Below are 5,983 nucleotides of genomic sequence, written 5' to 3' on the forward strand. Positions count from 1 at the left end.
GAAGTAATGTGGCAACTTCCTAGTGGCATGCACCAGGGCTAGAACTAACTTTTCCAGGGGCAGGTACCTTGTCCCGGCATTTACCAAGGTCTTGCTTATGTAATACACCGGCATTTGTACTTCTTGGTCCTTTAATAACACAGCACTTATGGCATGGTCGGTGACTGAGAGGTACATAAACAAATCCTCCCCGGGCTCCGGGGCCGTCAACCTTGGCGCCTTTGTCAAGTATTCCTTCAGCTCTCGAAAAGCCTCATCACATCCCTCGTCCCAACGAAACCCCTTCCACTTCTTCAGAAGCTGATAAAACGGCCGGCAGCGATCGGCAAACTTGGAGATGAATCGGTTTAGGGCGGCTAACATTCCAGCGAGCACTTGTACCTCCTTGGGATTGCTTGGTGGTTTGAGGCGGTTCACGGCTTCTATTTGGTCGGGGTTAGCCTCTATTCCCCCAGTAGAGATCAGATAACCCAGGAACTTTCCAGCCCCCACTCCGAAAGTCCACTTCTCGGCATTCAGGCGCAATTTATGCCGCCGTAGTATCTCGAATACTCCCCGGAGGTCTTCTGTATGTTGTGACTCTTTTCTGCTTTTTACCACCATGTCGTCAATATATACTTCAACCGTGCATCCAATTTTTTCTCGGAACATTCTCGTCATCATTCGCTGGTACGTGGCTCCAGCGTTCTTCAATCCAAACGGCATGACCTCGTAGTGATAGTTTGCATTCGGGGATATAAATGCTGTCTTTTCCCGATTCTCGGGCGCCAAGGCAATCTGGTGGTAGCCTTGGAAGGCATCCAGGAAGCTCATCCTCTGGTGCCCATACGTGGCATCTACTAGTTGATCAATCTTGGGCATTGGGAATGGGTCCTTGGGACACGCCCTGTTCAAGTCTGTGAAGTCCACGCAAACTCTCCATTTACCGTTCTTCTTTTTCACTACAACGGTGTTTGCTAGCCATCTCGGGAAGAATATTTCTTTTATGACTCCGGCCTCCTTCAGCCGCTGGACCTCCAGGTTTACTGCGTCGACATGTTCCTTTGATGCTCTTCTCGGTTTCTGCTTCTTCGGGGGAAATGATGGGTCCACGTTGAGTTTGTGGACAATAAACTCGGGATCTACGCCGGGCACTTCATATGGGTTCCATGCGAAAACATCTACGTTCTGCAAAAGGAACAACAACATCTCTACCCTTTCCCGGTCATTCATGCTTGTACCTATCTGGAAATACCTGTCAGTATCTGGAAGAATTCTAACCTTCAATACCTTCTCGGCCACGTCTGCGCCCGTTTCCCTTCGGGGCTTTTGTAATTGCTATGAAGTTTCTTTCTCGGCCTGTTCAGCTTGTTCGAGCTGCTCATTTTTCCACCTGACCGCGGCAACAAGACACTGCCTCGCCACTTGTTGGTTCCCCCTCACCTCGGCAACTCCATACTTAGTGGGAAATTTTACTTTCACGTGGAGGGTGGACAGAATAGCCTTCATGGCGTGAATCCACGGCCTCCCCAGGATTGCGGTATACGGTGAGAATGATCGGACTACTATGAAGGTAACTATAACTCCCTTGCCTTCCATATCCACGGGGAGAGAGATTTGTCCCTCGGGAATTACGACTCTCCCGTCAAATGAGACTAGCGGCGTGTCATACTTCGCCAAATCCTGGGTCTTCAATCCGAGCCCTTAGAAGAGGTCCGGGTACATGACGTCAGCCCCGCTCCCTTGGTCGATCATTACCCTCTTTACCAGGAACCTGCCTATCCTGGCCATCACCACCAAAGCATCGTCATGAGGTTGGACCGTTCCTTCCAAATCGTCTTCTCCGAACGAGATGGTCAACCACTCAACTTTCTTCTTCTTCTCGGCTGAATCTCCTCCCGCGCAAGCAACTGTTAATACCCTTTTTGCTGCTGCCGTTCCTTTTGATGCAGCATGGATGACTTCGATTACCCCCAGTGGAGGCGGGAGGGGGTTCCTTTTCTGTTGGACGCCCTGGCCGGCTTCTCGGTCAGTGGAGTCTACCACAAACTCTTTCAGGTACCCTGCCTTTACTAGCTGCCCGAGATGATCTTTTAATACCCGACACTGCTCGGTGGTGTGTCCTTTGTCTCTGTGATAGGTGCAGTATAGGTTTTGGTTCCTCCGAGACGGGTCGCCCCCCATTTTGTTTGGCCACCTGAAGAATGACTCGTTCTTGATCCGCTCCAAAATTTTGTGCACGGGTTCTTTAAACGCCACATTAACCCCTTCGACTTGCACCTCTGGTTCCTGCATTCTGAAGTCTTTTTTGGGTCTTACCGGCACAACGCCTTGCCGAGATCTCCCAATTAACGGAGCTTTCCCCCTGCTCTGCAGCCGGTTGTCCTCCAAGCGTTTGTACTCTTCTATGCGTCTCATCAGTTGCCTCATATCCTCGGGGGGTCTTTTCGTCAACGATTCCCGTAATTCAGAGTCTTTGGGGAGCCCCATCCTGAAGGTGCTTGCCACAATTTTTTCATTCCCTCCACCAATCTCGTTGTAGAGTTCCTAGTACCGGCTGGCATAACTCCGAAGGGTTTCTCCGACCCTTATCTTCATGGAAAGTAGCGCGTCTACCGACTGTTGCACTCGGCTGCATGTCATGAATCTACTGCCGAACTCTTGAATCAGCTTGGCGAAGCTACATATGGAGCCTTTCCGTAACCCATTGAACCATCTCAAGGCCGTCGAGCCGAGACTAGAGGGGAATACTTTACACATCAATGCATCATTGTGTGCATGCAAAGACATCATGTGGATGTAATGACTGACATGCTCCACGGGGTCCGTCTTCTCCTCGTAGGAATTGAATGACGGTCGCGTGAATCTGCTCGGCATAGGGGCCCGTTCAATATCATCGGAGAACGGCGACCGGGCAGCCATACGTAAGGCTTGGCTCATGGCGTCCATGGCAGCATTGTTGTGCTGCCATTCCTCCGGCGATTCTGACCCTCTGTCATCGTATTCATGCAACCGTGAGCGGTCCCGCTGATGACGTGTCTCCCAGGAATGCCGGTGTGACTCTTGAGAGCATGATCGGTCTCGGAATCGTTGCGTACCAGATTGGCTGGAACCCTCCTCGCCCCGATTTCTCCTTTGCTGGGGGTTGCGATTCCTTTCTTGGTGCCGACCCCTTGCTTCCAGCTCCAAATCCATTACCAATCTGCGCAACCGCTCCAGTTCTCGGTCTCTGTCATTATACTGCTGATGCGTCGAGACGCCCGAAACCGTTCGGTGTGTCTGGGTTGACCCTTCTCCCAACCCGGACCTTTCCTCTCCTCTGGGGTGCTCCCTATCCTCCCGCCGTTTCTGCCTTCTCTCCCTCCACATGGATCCCCGAGAAGATCCTATGGAGCTACTCGGCGCACGCCCTCCTGAACGCTCCTCAGACATTTCCCTTGTTTGAGTCTCAGTCAAACCACAGCTTCGTAGGAGAGCCCCACGGTGGGCGCTAATTGTGGGAACCAGGTATGAGGCTGTTGGGCCTTAACTCACTTGGGCTCACAATTTATTTGTAGTGGGCTTGAGGATTTCCTACTCTGGGTCGTTCTCGGCAGAGAGACTCAAAGCAACACTCAGTCTCTTCTTCTCACTTGACTGTTTTCTCTCTGTTTTTTTGAACCCCTTCTTCCTCCCACACTTCTACTATTTATAGCCAAGGTTAGTGGTGAGATTACGATTTCAGCCTCTGTTAGTGCTATTGAAGGTCCAATATTATCTGATTTAAGTGGATTTTTAGGTGAGAGTGGGGTGCAACAATTATGGCCTTGGAACTTGGTTCCAGCTTAGTCGATAGTGCTCGGTAATGCAGTTTACCGAGCATATCATGATTTTCCCGGACACGGTTAATACGCTTATTCGGGAAAGATTATGCCGAGCACTTATCAGAATTCAAGGCCCAAAATTAGTTTTTACGCTAAGCCAAATCCAAAAAGGGCTTAGGGCAATGGGGCTGTTCCCGTTGGGCCTGGGCCCAAGGGCTTATATGGGTCTTGGGATCTCGGTGCCGTACAAGAGCATTAACAAGTTCTTACAAAATGTGAAAAAAGGGAAATACATAGTAAAGAAAAAGAAAAATGCATAAATAATGCCTAAGCTTCTGGGTCTTGAGCCTGTTTGGGAGAAGTAGTAGTAACATCTGCAGTCATTGGGGGGCTAGGGTTAAGCAAAGAGGTCGGTGGCTCTTGACCTTTAAAGGCACCAAGGGTGGTCGAGTTGTCAAGGTCGATTACCTCAATATGGGAATCGATCTCCTCCATCAACTCCCTCATGTTGAGGCTGTCTTCCTTTTCATTCGGGGTCGAGGTCTGCACAGGGGGAGGAAGGAGAGGTTCGGGCAGAGGTATCTGCTTAGGATCCCTGAAAGGTGAATCCTCAGGAAGGTCGAGAGCATTCACAGTAGCCATCCATCCCTCCCTGAACCCATAGCATTGGGATTTAAACATGATGGGTTTGCTGGAGTTCTTAGTGTCGGCAAAGCCTATGTTGTAGAACTTATCCTTGCTTTGTGCCAAAGTGACCTTCAAATCAGCTATCTCCTTTTCCCTATCCAAGATGATGCTCTTGGCCTGAGCAAGCTTCACCTCTGCATCATCCAGCTTTCCCTCCAAATCTGCCACTCTCTTTTCGGTAGCCACACGAGCCCTTTTGGCCTCTGTAGATCGTCACTCGGTGGCAGCTAGTTTGGTAGCTTGCTCTCGGAGATTGGACTTGGACACCTCCTTTAGGTCCCTCTCCTTATCAGCTTCTTCCACGGTACCCTTGAGCCGGCCTTCAAGAAGGTGGGTCATCTGGGCAGCCTGATTGGACAATTGAGAAAAGATAGGAGAGAACAAGTTAAAGACAAAGAATAAAAGAATACACAAATAGACTAAAAAAAGAGAGGGAAAGGGGGTTGAAGTTTACTGCGATGGTGTGCTATTTCAGTATGAGAGAGATGGCATTATCACTGCCTTCTGCGAAGTATTGCATTTCATCGAGCAATAGAAGTGCCTACTCGAGACTCTCTGCAATACGACCCCCTGACTACTGGTCTAGTTCCAAATGCAGGAATCAGTTGGAAGAGGCCTATCTCCCAACATGAAGACACTTTGCCAACCTCAGGGAGGTGCTAAGGAAGAAGCGATGTTGGAGCCAACCATTGTAAGGCCAACCTCAGTTGGCCTATGTTCGGAGGGAGGGTCTTGAGTAGTTGTGGGCACGGCGGTCGGGACCATTGTAAGGCTAGAAGGTGGGTCAGTGGGTGGCTCATTCAGATCAGAGGAGTCTCATAGCCTCTTGCTGTTACAGGGAGCAGGCGAGGAAGTATGCTGCTGCTATAGGGGGTTGATCGTTCCAGAAAGCTTGGCCCCTAGGACTGAAACGGTCAACAGTCATCCTTCACCAGGCTAAGCACATCCCTAACAGTAATCAAAGACCCCTCTCTTATCTGGCGAGGACCCAGTCTTCGAGCTTCACCAAGCGAAAGACCTCTTGGAAGGAAACCTCAGAGATGGACGTCAATGTACGAGAGCAGGGGGCTGCCAACAATGAGAGCTTGTGATGAGAATGCAAAAAATCATATTTTTCTCCCTTAATGTTTAGTCTTTTATACTTATTTGGTGCCTAAATGTACTTATTATTCTTATATTTTGATTTAGGATACAAATGGAGGCATTAAGTGCAAAAAGTAGTTAATTGGGCGATTTTGGACAACTTTGACATTGCTTCGTAATCTGGGCATAACTCTCTCATCTGAGCTCCGATTGAGATTATTCAAGATGCTATAGAACTCCAAGAAAATGCTCTACAACTTTCATGTTTTGAGTTTTGAGAGATACTGGATGCATCAAGGTCGAAATCGGGCTTAAAGTTGCTGCACCTACACTGTTTATTTTCAGAAGTTTCCAGATCTGGTGCACGAAATTCCAGCTGAAAAACACCACTTTCCTAGTTATATTAAGACTGTTTTATTTTTAATATTTTT

This window comes from Quercus robur, chromosome 2 (assembly GCF_932294415.1).
Source record: "Quercus robur chromosome 2, dhQueRobu3.1, whole genome shotgun sequence".
NCBI lineage: Eukaryota > Viridiplantae > Streptophyta > Magnoliopsida > Fagales > Fagaceae > Quercus > Quercus robur.